Raw genomic sequence first — 16,960 nt, forward strand, 5'->3', positions numbered from 1 at the left:
TGGCTTCTGCAAACCACATTCTCCTACTTTCTGAATGGGTTCCCCCCTGCTGGGACGACTATTATAAACAGAAGTCCCAGACATGACAGTTCACTGCCCTTGATACCGAGAGGCGGGAGCTGGCTTTGGGTTGACACAGAGGCATAATCAAAAGGTTGTTTGGGTTTCCCCGTCTCCTTTGTTAACCTTTACAGCTAGGCCCCATGTGGGCCTGTTTGAAGTATACTGTTTGCCAATTATGTTAATCACTGCCACCATTCTGCAGGTGGCAACAAAAGGACAGGGCGAATCCATGGAGCCTTTGATAGTTAATTAGGACGACCATGGCAGGAGGAAGGTTTTGCCCTGCCCCTCCTGAGAGAACAGGGTATACTCTTGCTGGTCATATTCCAACGATATATGACATGGGGGACATCGCCTGTAGGCTGTGTCCACCAAGAGTACACCGGTCTATGTGTATGTCGTGCGGTCAGCAAAGGAAAACGGGTGCGGATTAGCCCCAGACATTTTCCAGAGGCTGATGTCCCATCTTTCATTTAAAATAAAAAACCAGGCAAGCACACACCCACCCAGTGGATGGTCGAATTCCTCACTAATGCATCAAGAGCAAGGTCACAAGCACATATTGCAGGTAGTCAAAATAGAGTAAAAACAGCAAGGGTCAAAAGGAGAGTGGAATATCAACTGTGGGACATAAGGCATTAATATTCTATAGGCAATGTTAACATAATGGTAATAAGGGGCCAAAGTAAAGTTAGCAACAATCAATCCAGGACAGACAGAAGGGTGATCGTAAATACAACTAGCAGCAACCGAGCTAGAGCAGAGAATGACAACCACCAATCCAAGATGCCAGCGAACAAACAGAGGGGCACCAGCCAATCTGATACGTCACAGCACCATGCCACCTCTCAGTGTAGGCTTGGCTGTGCAAGGAGATTTGGGGCAGGCATGCACGCATGGCGCCACCAGAGAATTCTAGTAACACCTTGCGAGGCACTGCCGACTGTATGCAGAATGCAGGTTTTCAGTTGGGAACACGGGCCACCAGCCTGCACTCGCCTTCCAGCACTTTTTAATTTGCTCGGACGCTTCTTCAGAACAATACAGAGAAGCCTGGAAGTGGCATAGTGGGGGAAATAACTTGTGAGCAGGTAGGTGTAGTAAGTGCATGGCCCCCCTCCCCCCCTACATGTCATGCCTTCATAAATAATATATCCGGGAAAACAGTTAGGTGGAAGCAAATTAGGCTGCATTACACCAACACTTACTCATGTTCCCCTTTGTTCTGGAAGCCGTCTCCTTGCACGCATTTGGTAGTCCATGCCCCCCCCCCTATATGGTGGACGGGGGAGGCAACTTCCTCCCTTCTTTGCCCACTCTAGGCTTATGTGCCTGGGCCTTCAACCTCCGGGGCCCAGGGTAAGATGCTGCAGTCCCTTTCCAGGGGATCGTTACATAGGTCAATGAATCTTGATGAGACAGGTCAATGAATCTTGATGACAGACAGGTTAATCAGCCATGGAGCAAAAGGCTTCTATTTGGACCAATGTGCATGCCCACAATATCTTGCTGATGTGGCTCTGAACTGGAGGTGAACTGCCAGCGAGAACGACTGGGTTGGACAGTGGCATGTGTGACTTGCTCAAATTAATTATATATACACACAGTGCAGGGAATAGGCCGGAACACGACAGAGCAGAGCTCTTTTGCCACCTTGTCCCCAGACTCTGGGGTTGCCTACAACACTGATACATGAACAACCAGGCATCAGAAGACTCTGCAGCACTGCTGCGTATTCTGTAAGCAGTCAGTTTGAAGAAGAGTGTGTTGCTTGTGCGAGTGTGTGACAACTCTGCTTTGGAACAGGATACTCCCAGCGAGATCTGTCCCTAAACAGAACTATCACATGCGTGGTCAATCCCAGTTTCAACAGACACTTTCAGTAGACTCGGCATGAGCAACTGAATACAGAAACGACCAAAGCATCACATACTTGTTGTAGCTGTCCAGAATGGTATCCGTGTGCTGCAATGCAGAAGCATTTTTTTTCTTAGTATAGGTAGTGTGACCAATTAAAACTGCAGACCCCCAACTTCCATTCTCCTCTCAAAATTGTTTCTTACTGAATCACAATAAGATGAGATTTAAAATTCTGGCCATATGTGCCCCGTGATGGTCTTTGCGTTTATGCAAATCGCCAGAATTGGATTTTATGAAGAGATACTGTATTGCATGACCTGGACTGGGACCACACCCCTCGGTACTGCCCACTCCTCCCCCAAAGACCCACACCACCATTATAGATGAGAAGGTTCCCCCAATAATTATTTCCCATTATACACATACACGAGAAATAAATGGCAATATTTGGCATGAGTTTTACCAATATTCCATCCATACACCTACAGCAGGGATCTGAAACCCATGTGACTCCAGAAGTTTTGGACTACAACTTCCATGATCCCTACACATGGACTTTGCTGGCTCGGTCTGATGGGGAGTTGTGGTTCAAAACATCTGGAAAGTCTACGGTTATATACTCCTACCCTACAGACAGAGCTGGGCAAGACCGGGTTGAAACAGGGGCTATAGGCAGACCCTCACTTACGGGCAGTGCAAACCTAAGGCATGTGCTAACCCGCAAGCGCCGCTGTGGCTGTGTACCTGAACTGGTGCCTTGAAGGTTTGCTTTGTGGGTTCAATGCGGCCCCCTAGCACTAAAAAAATAAAAATAGCTTACTGCAGGCTAACAAGCCCACCATGCACATATTGATGCCACTCACAAAACATCTCAGGCTTGTCGCCATGGAGTGATGGTGACGGAGACCATTTTGCCAGGTAAGCGTAATTGGTGTCCCAAGCAGCGTTTGGCCAAAGTCACACATTCCACAACACCAACTAGTAGCCACGAGTTCCAACTCACGTCAGCAAGGCATTGTCGGAATGCAAATCAGCCCACAATACAAACCCTTTTCTCCAACCACATTGCTGTTGGGAATGTACTGCACTGATGATCCCCAATAAGGGTGAAAGTAGGTCGGCAGCAGCGATCATAAGTGTGTCAGTTGCTGCTCTATAGTTCATGCGGTTGCCTAGACCCATAAGAAATCCCAAAATTTTAAACTTTTGACTTGCATGGCGGATATTTTCCAAACAAAAAGTTACAGTTCTGGTGCCATTATCGGGGGAATCTCACAAGATTACTGTGCTAACAGCAAAAGACACATTCGGAAACAAAAATACTGGAGTGGTATTGTGGTAATTTGTGCGTAAATACTGCAGTATTTATAATAGACAAATAAATGGGGTGGGCATCGGTTGTGTGATCACATCTACTAGGCAGGGGGAAATGTGTCTTTGTGACAAGTTTCTTTAGGGCACAATGGTCAGGGCCACTATTGGTGAAACATGCGCAGTGGCCATGGTTAAAGGCAATTGCTAGTGGGCGCTAAAGTAACCGATTGGTGAAATACGTACAGTAGGCACGGACGTGACTAGAGGGCTTGAAAGATACTTGCAGTCTGCAGAGCATGAACGCGGAAGCCCAGGTAACAAACGCACAGTGTGCTGTGCCCCAATTTGCAGGTACGTGATCTGTAGAGCACCGAAAGAACCGGACACTGGGCAGCTGGAGGCGGGAGCTCCAAGGACAAAAGTGGGGGCAGGAGGCGCTGCATAGCGACCGGGGGTTCATGGAGGGGAGAGGACCAACACCCCGCCTCCCGACAAGGAAGGGGAGAGGCATAAAAAAGTTGCACCCGCAGGATTGCAATTTCCTGTGTGCCGTCTATAGACATAACCTAGCATTTTAAAATATATAGCTCAGTGGGTTGCATGATTGCTGCTATGATCTGCAGGTTTGAATCCCGGCATGGTCTTTCATCCTTCCTAGGTCTGTCTATAAACGAGTACCAACTGAACTCAGTTTGGGCGATATTGTATGTACATGTGCTTTATGTAAAGTGCTTAGGTGTAAATGCTATATAATTAACACATCATTAGATCCTAGGGGTCATCAACAGGGGCGCCAAGTTATGATTATCGCTTCTCACATCTGCTGAATTTCAAAGGTTTTGTTGCATTAAATCTTATTACCTTATTAGTAAGCAGGCTTGAATCATTTTTAGCATATAATGAATGAATGTTTCCAAAATGCTCTTTGGTTTTATGCAAAGCATCAAGTAGTTGACATTGGTGCCATTTGTTGTCCTCCGCTTTCTCCTAGGTGGTTTCAGAGCCAGCTGAAGATGTCGGGGACAAGTTAAAGCATTGAGGTCTGTCATATGCCACCAAAAGCTCATTAAAAGTGACACAGGTTTCAGTCTGAGAAAAATTGGTGTTTCCTAGCGAATATGTGCAGCATAATAGCCGTTACTTACAGGTGGTAATAAGCTACAGATTATAACGGGATAAGCAGACAAAAGGGGAGTGAAAACCCTAAATAAACACCCAAGAAAGAGAAGCTATTAAGCACACTATTCCGGGGCCATTTATTCGCATAATGATGGTGATTTACTCACCGACAAATGTCAATATCCCGAGTTAAAAAGGAATGTTTTTACAGACCGTAGTTTATTAAGAAAAGGAACCTGGGGGTTCATTATTTACAGAATCCAGACCGGATGCAAACCGGGGGGAAGGGGTCCTTGCCCAAGCCATCTACCCCTCCTTTAGGCCACGCCCACCACCATTTGGCGAAAACCGCTTTCCAGAGAGCCATGCCACCCTTTCCTTCCATAGCACACTTAAGAGAAAGGGCCTCTTTGTAGCCAAGCAAGCAGTGTTTTTCGCAAACCCAAATGCACCATATATGCATAAAAAGGCACGCGGAACAAGCAACAATGTGCCTGCAGGCACAATGTTGAACTTTTAATAACGGCATGAAGCAGGAGAAGTTTGAAAAACCGTTTTTCACTCCTGTTATAGTTGGAAGGACAAAGGGTTGTGCAATGGCGCAGAGATAAATACAGACATCATGTTTGCTGTTTCACGACGTTGCGCATAGCAGGTGTTTTATTATCCCAACAAAATCCTGCAACTAATTTTGCCCAATGGGTAAGAAAGGCCAAGTTTGCAGCCTCACAAGGCTATTTTTACCAGATCCTGCACGGAGTGATTATGAAACATTCGCAGCATAAACAGAGCTACGGTTTTGGATCCTAGCAGCGCACAGTATACATTCTAGTACCCCAACACACCTTACCCTGCGCTTAAAGGCCTATTCACAGCTGAAAACAGAGCAACATTGGGGATGTCCAAGAAGTCCCATAACTTCCCAGAGTGCCGTTATGTTATTAGAGACGTTTACCATCAAGCAACATAAAAGCTCCTTCGACAGGCAGGGCCACACCCCAATAAGAAGTCCCCCAAACACGCCACTGGTTGGTAGACTTGCTTTTGCCATAAAGGCGTGCAAGAACCACAGTGTGCCCACGGAAAATATAGGTTATGCTGTCAGAAACGAGAAACATGGAAAAACTAAGCAGGTCAAGAAATATCGTGGACGTGAACGCGGCGGCCACACAAGGATGAAAGGCGAAGCATGCCCGACACGTAACACTGAGCAAGTGCCCCAGAACCCGAGCTGGACGGACCTCGCATCTCAGTGAAGCTTGGCCACCACCTACAATTGGGGCGGAGCGCCTGCCCAGGATAGACCTGCCTGATGTGTGGACAAAAGACCTTGACATCAGGTGACACACTGAGCCAGCATTGTCACATTACACAACTCCCAACCGAAGGTGAACCAGGAAATCCCCGAGTCATACCTGGACACGGCCCGCCCAAGAGGGCCCGGTGCAGGAATGCAGCTGGCCTGCATGCCTGAGGCACCACGGCCTGCTTTCTGAAGAATTAACGCAACATAGATTAGTGGATCATAAACTGCACAGGCAACACTTATTTACAATCTACTCGTCCGGGTCCACTGATCTGCACTGTGTTCATTTTCGCACACGTAGAACAAGCAGCCGTTTTCTACGGTCTAGCACGACTTTATTTGCCCATAATAAAGTTTAACTCGTGCAGCGTGCAGATTAAGCAGTACAACCTCTCTTATGTTTACAGAAATGATAGTCTAAAAAGCTTTGGGAACGGTTCTCCTCCGACCTAGCGTTAGGGGTAGGCGCATTAACAGACTTCTGTGCAAAAGAGGTTATATAATTGGGGGTTGGCACCGCTGCAATTTTCTAATTCTGAACTTGTGTAGCGAGTGATGTAAGAGGCATACTAGCCCCCACAGAGGAGCATGGGGTGGTCCTTCATTGTGCGTTAGGAGCCACAGTGGGTCGTGACAACGGCCCATTCCACGCGTGAAACCAAACCAGGGCAAGGCAGCCTTTCATTCGCTTGCCCACCCTCTTGTATTCTCCCTACACTATGGTCTGGGTACCGGACTACCAGGCGATGCAGGGGCTCAACCACTACTGGTGGGGACATGTAACGTGACATCACAAAGGAGAATGATCAGGTGGTAGATATGTTGCTCCCACCAAGTGATGGTAGTAATAGTGAACACCCACTCTTGATGGCATGGCATGGAGATCTGTAGGATGAAGGAGAGACTATCAAGTGTTGGCTGGCCTCGCGGAGACACCACCAGACCTGCTAACTTGGATTGTTTCTTGGGCTGTACGTACCAACTATTCCAAAGTACAACCTCTGCATCTGCAAGTTCACAAGTTACATAGTGAGAAAATAGCACGCTATTTATTCTCACTAAGCCAAGTTAAGCATTAAAAACTGTAGGAGCGCAGACTCCAAAACATCCCCGCGACAACGAAGCAGGTGTTATCCAGGACAAAGATTGAGTTGCAGGTTCCCTTTCAGCCCACCCCCCTCACAAAGGCGTGCACAGGGACACCTGCTGCACTGCCTTACCTCCGCCTTAAAACAGTCTCAGAAGCACTCGCACTCACTCCCCTACAGAAGTGGCCTCTGGCCCAGACCCGCTACACACACTTCCTGAATCTGCCTCGAACATGGGCAGCCTTCCAGTTCTCATGAGGGCCCCTCAGCTACATGCCTCCATTAGCTGCAGGTACACTTGCTCTCCGCTAGTCTCATCTCAGTTCAATCACTCTTTGCTAGAGTGGTCCAATATCTTATCTAGTTGAAATCACCCCTCTATGCCAAAACTAAGCCCTCTGGAGTTCTTGCAGCTCCGCATCTGCCAGTATCACTCTCAACCGCCCTTGGTCTCACGAGGTGGAAAGGTCCTGCACCGCCCCCCCCCCTCACTGGGCTCACCGACAACCCAGCCTCACGACATCATAACACACTACAGTACCATCTACCCCTGACCCACCGCCCCAAGTACACAATTAGTGATTTGTATATCATACAGTGCCTAGTTTCTCAGTGGGTAGCATGAACGCAAAATCTGGAGGTCAAAAACTCTGGTAGCAAAGGCCACAAACTTTTTGTTTACCCAAGCGTGATTGAAACAACTCACAGAACACAGAAAACAAATACTTACAATAGTGTGTTTTTTAATCGAGCCCCCAGCACAGTTAATGTCAATAGAAACGGGGTAACTACGGACCATTTTGCAGCCACAGCATTATGGTGGCAGTTACTGGTAAAGGAACTTCTTGGTTACAGTGTGTCCTTCAATGCGAGGGTATGCCAGAACTGTGCCCCTTGCTTACTGTGCCATTTTTTTCCCTACCATTTGACTTTCGATCAAATGGTCATTCGATCTTTTATTTTCGACCATTTGACCGGACACCAAGCGGCACCTAGCAAAGGCCGAAAGCTGTGCGCGGTTGCAAGTGTTTCCAAGCAGAGGGGACCAGGCCTAGCACTTTTCACTGTAAAGCTCCCATTGGTGGCAGTAGCAGGACTGATCTGTATACGCTGGTCCCTTGCAGATTAGAGCGGTTGGGCTAAAAACAATGGCGTGGAAGGGTCACCAGAGCAATGCCAGCGATTGATTAATTCAGGACCGGCCACCCAACACATTTTTGGGTTATAGTTACTGGTAACGGATAGCCAACAATAGTCTGCCAACTTGGTATGCTATTCTGCATGCACAGTTAAGGCTAGGGTCCATTTGGAAAGCCTTACAGACAAGCGAAATGCCTACCATTCTGCAAGGCCTTACCCAATGCCATTTATTGTGTCAACATATTAACACCATGGGTGAGCGGATCAATTTCCTACCTGCATCCAACCGCTCCTACCCCATCCGCACTAAAACACACCCACTGAAGGAGCAGAGTTCTCTATAGGGCCCCAAGCCATATGTGTAAGGTTACCATATGTCCCGGAAATTGGAGCTCTGTCCCCCTTTGTCAAGATTATTTTTCCATTGGAAACTGCTGTGGTCCCGGTTTTTGGTAGTAGGTTTTAATAGCTGGCAGGCACAGCTTGCACAGAAGAAATGCTGCATTTTACAGCTTAAGATAGTGTTCGTTTGTGATAAATCATGTGTTTACTTGAACATAACACTCAAAACCCCTTCTGCAACTACTACTGAAGTGTAGGGTTTTGACAGCCACTTTCAAGAGTTAGTCCTACTTTCAGGTTAGTTGCCCTGTCCCGGTGTTTTACTTTTTAAAATCTTTTCACCCTACTCATGTGACACCACTAGGCAAATAGTCAGATGCACACACAACGACGGAACACATCTTCACAAAACCGGAGTGTTAAGAGGATGAGAAGGGCCGCCAGGTTTCTGACGCCTCCCCCACCACCGCCCCGCCATACATCACGACTGTCCACAAGAGCGCAGGAATTTAGCGATGACACGAGAAGAAAGCCGCACGAGGTTGTGCAAGGGATGCTATACAAATAGCATAGAATTCTCAATTAGTAGGAAACGCCCACAGTACCCCCCACCCCAAAGCGTTTGTACACTTCAGAGAAGAACAAAAAAGGAAGAAACACGAGCTGATGGAATCCCAACGGCAGTACTTCATTCCACCAGCAAGAGATGAACTGAAAAAAAAAAAAAAAAATCGCGGGGCAACGAAAACAAATAATTCGAGAGGAGAAACATTAGCCAGCGTTCGCCGCTTGAAAAGCATGTCGGTGAATATCGACTGTGGAAAAGACTCAGCGAGTTAGAGCAACTGCTGCTCGATTCCTTTTTAACCGACAGGTCGCTGTCCCAAGAGCCGATGACGCCAATAAAATGAAGGCCGACTAATGAATATTAATAACTGGATTAAAATCGCAATATGTGATGAGCTCCACAAAGGGCAGGGCCAGCTCAGACTAGAGCAGCGTGGATTTCCAGAGGACCCTGGAGGGCAGCCCCTTATACACTGGGATCGATACATATCAACAGAAGGCCCACGGGCTAAGTGCCGGGTCAGTGGATGTGCCCAGACAGGCTGGGAATTCCGAAGGCCTTCCCAGATCCCGGAACGTGGGCCAGCTTCCAAGTATAATATTGTGACAGCTGGGACTCCTGCAAGAGGAGTCCCAGGGAAACAGCTGGCCCTTCAACATGTCTGGGCAGCAGCCGTGTAGCCCAGACTCGCACCCACCATGTGCATGCATCGCCAGCGTGACACATCTGCAGCCCGTGCCAGACATGCAGCATGCCCATCAGCAGATCTGCAGCTGCATTACCAGATGTGCATCAGAGCACATGCGTACAGCGCCGGATCTTTACCATGTGCTCCCACAGTCACATATATGGAGACCTACGTCCTACAGTGCCAGGCATGTACAGCTAGACCAACATTTCTTTTTATAGATGGAAGCACATTATATACGTCTAGAACTTGCTACACGTGTCGGCATTAGAAGCACATTGTACCAGTCATGCATAGCTGCGGGAACGCTAAGCATCCCAGCACCAGAAACTCACCTAATCATACTGGCATGTATAAGAAATTCGCACACAAAGTGCCACGTATGTACAATGCCCATGCATGCAGGTTTGTGCGTGGATTGCTAGGCTAGTATATATGCAGTGGCAGACATGCACCATGATAATATTAGGTTTTCCTATAGTGCTTTCCCGCTGCATTAATTGCTGCCAATGGTAGTCCGCGTATTGACTTCGGAGGGAAGACGGATCGAGTTGGGCCTAACGGGATTATTTTGTATTTCAGGGACATATCTTTTGAGCTGCACACAGATACAAAACAAGCACTCGTTAAACTCGTTAACACCATCCATTTTACCAGATTTGCGTAATTATAGACAGGAAGACCTCTATATATAGCACGAGGCAGGTAAAACATGCAGCCATCACCAAATCAGAAACGTATACACACTCTTAAGCAGTTCCATCAGCGTACAATGCGTGTATACATGACTAGACACGTTTGCACGGTGCTAGGTGTACAACATGCTTGGAATGCTGCGCAAGCCTACACAGAACTAAGTGCACATGGTGCATATTTAGCAATCCACGTATGTAGAGATAGACGTACCCTGTGCTTGCATTGCAAGACCAAAACCAAATGTACACTAAGCTAGTGCATACAGCGCTATACCCGCATGTTCTTGTAGCAAAATACAGTTCGAAACGTAAAATGTCCATGCTGAGTGCTGACCCAGACTCGGGATGCACCTCAAGACACAGATCAGTGCTCAATGTACATTATGCATGCTTGGACGAGTATATCCAGCGCCCACTGTGACTTTCCGTTAGAGAAATAACCATTTGCATGTCAGTTTGGGCTGGTGCACAATGTTAATGTTAAAGGATATTTGTACCGCGCACTACCACCACCAGAGAGGTCCCCTGGCGCTCTGAAAGAGGGAGAGAGGGGGGGGGGGCGAGTTAGTGGGAATAAAAAGTGCAAGAGAGCAGTGATGTGCTGATGGCAGCCTCAGCCCGGTGGGTCTGTCGGCTGGGCTTGGGGCGTTTTAAGGTCGGTAGTCGTCGTGTGCTGTTGTGCAAGTCTATGTGGGGTTTGTTTTGTTGTTGCAGTGTAGTGAAGTTAGTGCGGATTGCTGCGTTTTAGGCTTGTGGTTGTGTTTGGCAATGACAGTCAGCACCAGAATGCTAAGCAATCGCCTCTGAACCAGAGTACCAACTGCAATCCCAAACACAAAGTTCGACATTGTTGGGTTTCGGCGAAATGTGTCCAAGCACAGAGAACCAGGCTCCACACCTGGATTAGTCATTCCAACTTCGAGTGAAACTCCAAGCCTTCCAAGATTTTCTTTAAAAATGTCAGAACGCATCTCACTGAGAACACGCAGCGTAAGGGTTTGCTGCTGGTAAGCATGTTCAGAGGAGAATTACCTAGCATTTGTAATGCTGGGCTATCCTTGTGGGCAGAAACAGTCAAATTAATATTTCTCCTCTGATGGGGCACATCGAGCTGAAACAGGATATTTATTGGTCACTTATTAGGTGCTTACACAATTAGCAAAACTGTTTCAAAGCGCCCACAGGGAAAACAGAGTGGTGATAGGGGAAGGTAATTACAGCAAGGGAAAATACATTTTAATAGTACAAATAAATATTGAGAATAGAGGGAAGGGGAGATGAACCTACTATGCCTTGCGAGTGTTCAGAACGTGCAAGTGCAGATGCACGGATCTGGGATTCAAACCTGTGTTGCTTTGCGTGGTCATGCTTCCAAGACCAGCGCGTTGCCCCTGCACTATCCTCCGTTCACAGAGCCTCCCGAGTGGGCCCCACCACAAAGAACAGGTTATTTGGCCCCAGTAGACGACTTGCACATTTGGACTAGTGCTAGATGTACAATGGCCTTGTTCCGCTAGACACATTTACACTAGTACTAGATGTGCGGGCATAGCCAGACATGCCTACAACATCACTAAGTTCAATAAGCTTCCTTGGATTTATGTACAGTTCAGTGCTCTGCTTGCATAAATCGAACATTAATCAATACTGGCAGCTAGATTCAATCGCTAGCATATGCATTGTTAACAGAAGTGTGCACAGTGGTTCTGAGAAGCGATAACACTTGGAGCACAAGATTAAAGTGTTGAGTTGAGCTAGGAGCAGTTTACAGAGAAACTAAAGAGAACAAATAAAAGAAGTTCCCATTCTTGACTGGAAAATCAAGTAAAATGATCTGCTCTTATAACTAATATATATATATTTTTTTTAATAATACCTGGTAAAAACAGGAACACACATTTGCAGATCTCCATGTAGCACATTCTACGGGTGCTATTGGTCTGAAAACACTAAGCTTTTGGAAGGGGGGTGAGGGCAGACATCTAAACTGCACCCCCCCCAATCAAATTTCTCGAGAGAATTAGCCTCATTTTTAGGAAGTTAAATGAACTTGTACACCCCTAATCTGGATCCTGGACGTAATGGTCCATTTTGATCTTCCTGCTAGAGCTACATAACAGAACACTTTTCCAAAGAGTAAATAAACTAAAAAGAGCAGTAGGTACTCACAACATAAGTTTTCGTAACTCCGTAGTTCAAGAACACACCATGAGGAAAAAGCCAGCAGAAAAGCATATACAATTTGCTTTAAGTCTGTACATATTTTAACGAGGAAAACGACAAAATAAATAATTGTGGATGTCTGCTCAAGACAATTTGCAGGTAGCAATTTTATCCAGTTGTATAAAAAGGCATTTTGATAAGACAGTAGCATACAATATTTGAAGCAACCTTGCAGGGTTCGAAACTAAGGTTTGATGTGCAGGAGCTGAAACCAGCTTCTGGGTGTCAACTGCCACTCAGTAGGCAGGCCGCTATAGAACCAGGAGCGAGTACACAGCACTCTATAAATCTAACTTACACGAGATACAAGCTAACTTTTTGCCTATTATACATGATACATTGTTTTAACTGTGTCCTAATTCTTCTTTATTAACATCCTCAAAGTTAATGTTGCATATGCATGTTTGTAAGGCACCAGTTGGCCTGGGGAGCCAAAAGTAGCTCCTGGTAGTTGAAGCCAACCAGGCCCCATTAGGGTAGGAGCAGGTGCTAAAAAGCTTCCAGCAATTTCGAACCTGGCCTAGCACTAGCCCGCAAATAAAACAAGAGTATGAAAAAAAAAAACAGTAATTTTCAGGTGCGAGAGCAGAACACCCTAAGTACCCGCCACAGGAGATATGTGATCAGCTTGCAAGATAGGTCTACGGGTTGAACCCTGGTAGGGCCAGCTTCCCACGTAACCCTTCTAAGGTTGATAGAAACAAGGATGGGACAAAGCAGATATTTGGCACGCTAGCACACCAAGCCGCTCCTAAAAAAACACACGAGACTCACCCAAGTTGCAGTAACAAAATACTAGGCGCCCGCATCACTCCCCTGCGGTGAGTCTTCTATCGTTGCATCTGCGAGGTCATGCCATCTTTCTTTCTTGGGTAGTTGCCCATTTTATTTTGTACAATCCTTTGTTAGTACACTTCAGTACTTTCTGGTCTCGTATGGCTTAACTTATTCCCCCAAGAAAAGTCAGACCTCACTCTCCTCCCGCTGACGTTTGGTGCACCCCAGTTCCTGAATTCTAGGGGGCAGGACAATGTCGGTTATCAACTTTCCGCTTCACGGTCGCCTCAAAGGCCTATTTTCCATTCAGTGACAAACATGCAAGTTTGACTGGCTTCACTAGAGCTCCATTTAAACTCGGCAGCAACCCCTTCAAGAATCTTTTTTTTTGCAGCTCTTGTACTAGACAACGAAAGCTTGAGGTCAACAAATTAAATAAGATTGAAAATATCCAATCCAGCCTCTTTCACCGCTTCTAGACTATGAATTCCACTATCCGTTGAGGATCCCCTTTGTTGAAAGCAGAATTCAAATACCTGCCGGAGGTTCCTCTTATGTCAAGCCCGATGGAGGATTCGATTACTTATGGAGGTTTTTGGGAATTCATTATCTATTGAGTCCCCCCATGACAAGATTAATGAGGAAATTCATTAGCCAGAGTTTCACCCTATACTGAGCGAGAGAATTGAACCCATTTCTGGTTTTAATTCTCTTTCAATACTCTTAACTCACTTCCTGTTTGCAGATCAAAACGCTACACTTCAAGGTGAGAGCAACCATTAGACATTAAGTTAATGAATAACTTGGGGTGTGTGCTATCCGTGCAGTTCATTGATATTTAATTTAAGAAAGTTCAGTGGGTTGTTTGCCTGCTACAGAAATCTGTATATGACCTGCAAAAGATTGGTTGCTATTCCATGCAGGGCCAATTTACCCCTTCATCCACTGAGGGTCGGTACCTTGAGTTGGGTATTAGGAACACTAATAGTTTGCCATACAAATCATGTACTGTACAATTAAAGTTCCTGGGATTGAAGGTCTGCTGAACATTAATTGCAATCAATCCACTTTGTACAGCAGGCTCTTGTTCACAACCATTGGGCACATGAAATCTTAAATAGAGATGCTGTACGTAACTGCTCATGAGGGAGATGAGAGCAAGCAGCCTCCCTCTGCAGTGTATTTTTTGTGTGATATCTCACCCACACTCAACGGACGTAACTCTTCATGTAAATATCTCAGAGGACTAAGCGATCTATATATACGCATTTTTAAAAAGCAATATAGGAATAGACAATCTCGTAACACAGATAAATATCGGTCACCCATCAAATTAAAAGTCACTTATGGCTACTTCAGTGCATATAGGGATGTGTATGCTGCTTGCATGTTTTTGTTAGCATTGCCATCAATCATTGTTGAGATGATGTCCTTTTGAATCAATTGCAATTTTAGTAGGAGGTGAACTGGCAATGTTGTGTTTTGCATTTACTGTTCAGTATTAGTACACAAACATCGAGATATAGTTCATATATCTTTTGGTCCATGTCGTCCAATCCGAGGGAGGAAAGTCTAACAGATACTTGACAACCCAGCAACTATCAGTTCACCGACTGTAACAAAGGTTCTGGAAAAACCAGCAGCAAAGCACATGAGATTTGACCCATCTCTCCGGGCACCCCATGAAGAGACTAAAGACCTCTCTTCATGAAACAGTTTGCCACCCGTTACTCCCACGACACGTTCTCCTGCCAATAGACAAACCGGCTCTCCCTGACCCTCTATATATTTTCCTTTATGTATAAAGCCCTGTCACGTTCTAATCAGGTTTCAACAGTATAAATGGCCCATGTACAAGGTAATGGGGCAGGAATACTAGTGCAGATCAGGTGCGGGCACTGAGTTACATGGCCATTGCTACATTCAGCCCCGAGGGCAAACTATGCTTACAATCCATATACCGAGAAGCCCCCAGGGACAGTCCTGCATAGTAGTAAAAGGCACAGGGTGTCAAAAACAGAAATGTTGGCAGGGGAATCATCTATAATTCTGGCAATCCCGAAAGGGCATGATTGCAGCGTCAGACACCAGAGTCCAGAAAGACATGGTTTGAAGAGCACTACTGGTGTAGTCACAAGGGTCAGAGGTTTAACATCAGACACCAGAGACAGCCCTGAGGCAGTCCCGCGGGCAGAGGCAGGCGAGAAGACAAAGTGCTGCCACTGAAAGCCAAGAGAGGTCTTCTGCCATTTGTCCAGCAGCTGGACAGGGCTTTCAACTGGTTACAAGGTTAACACAGAAAACACTTAATCACTCAAGATCCCACTTTCATCGTAAATGGGGGCACGGCTGCAGATGGTGCAAGATATGCCACAAAGCGAGCCACATAAATTGAAAAGTGTCACCAAATGCAATAAGACAACACAGTGGGTCAATGCGCCTGCGGGGAGATCAGCATAACGTTGCAGGTTGGAACTCTTGGCCCTGCAGACAGGTCGCCGGGTTAGCTTCCCCTCTCTTCCTGTACTAGACAATATACGGTAGGGGGGGGTTCTATGAACGTGGGCACAACTCAAGGACAAGACGCATTTACATATATTCTAAGCTCAGACAAAGAGGCCATCGAATTCGGGGCGCACACACTTAGATTGAGGCAACAGCCAAATTTATTTATGAAGGAGGAATATGGCAGATAAATTGAGGAACGAGAAAGAAAAACGGGGGTGGGCGAGATACCACTATAGGAAATGACACATGGGGGGTGCAAAGCCTGTGGCCGGGAATCGGGGAACAAGGAGAAGTCCAAAGTCTAGGGGGAAGGTGGCACAGAGCACTGAGAAACTAAGAAGGGGGTAGAGGAGAGCTGAAGGGTGGGCATGGCTGGCACCATGGCCTTATACCAAACCCTGAAAGGTGAGCACAGAGACATTTGTCTGAGGGTACAGGGGGTGTTCCATTTTCACGTTGGGAGGGGTGGTGCCAATGAGCTCTTCTTACCCCACAGGTTCGTTTCTGCCCGTTGGCCTCAGGGGAGCTCCTCGGTTCTCCAGCCCCGCGAGATTAGCTTTTGCCCCGGGCCCTGCAACGTCCTCCTTCCACGGGCTTCCGGCGACTGATCTCCGTAGTCTCCCGAAGAAAAAGGGTCGCTGGACCCAGCAGAGGAGCTCCCCAGAACGACAGCGCAGGGACAGTCCAGGGGGGGTGAGGGGAGCGGACGCAACCTGCCTTCAGATGGAAAGGGCAGCGTTAGAGGCTGGAGGTCCGCTGGGCTCGGGCTGGCGACGCTGCTTTCTCTTCCTGCTACTCCCGGCCCCTGTACCTCCCTCCCCCGTCCGCTCGCTCTGCCTCTGCTTCCGCAGCGCGTAGCGGCAGACGTCACGTTCACTCGGCAACAGCCGAGCGTGCGCACGCACGGGGGCGGGGAAGAGCATAGAGACCCGAGGGGTCGGGAAAGAGCGCCACGCGGAAGCAAAAAGCAAAAACCGGTGCAGGGACGGGCGCCCTCTGAAGTTTAACGGAGGTACAGCAAAGACCTGTATGTACAAATGCCGCCAGGACTATAAAGGATAACTCGCGGACCTTGAATGTACCCAAGTACACACCCAGTGCAATATTACTTTATTCACATGATTCACACATTTTGCATGGATTGCCAAACTTTGTCTATTTCCTAATGCCTACACACATGAGAAACGAGTCCTCGAGTTTCTGATGGTGTTGCAAGTTCAGGTTGCTAGGTAATATTCTCCAGAGACCTCGCTGTAACCCCTTGCATCC

At 47.0% G+C, this 16,960-nt stretch overlaps 1 protein-coding gene across 1 annotated transcript in view; it reads right to left on the bottom strand.

Annotated features, from left to right (window-relative positions):
- Positions 1-16,627, bottom strand: part of SUSD6 (sushi domain containing 6) — a 297,890-nt gene extending 281,263 nt beyond the window's left edge. Inside the window, exon 1 of the mRNA XM_069638577.1 lies at positions 16,181-16,627. The gene's annotated coding sequence lies outside the window, so the exon portion shown is untranslated. The remainder of the gene's footprint in view (positions 1-16,180) is intronic.
- Between the last annotated feature and the right edge of the window lie 333 nt (positions 16,628-16,960).

Source organism: Ambystoma mexicanum, chromosome 14 (assembly GCF_040938575.1).
Source record: "Ambystoma mexicanum isolate Mex_15411 chromosome 14, UKY_AmexF1_1, whole genome shotgun sequence".
NCBI lineage: Eukaryota > Metazoa > Chordata > Amphibia > Caudata > Ambystomatidae > Ambystoma > Ambystoma mexicanum.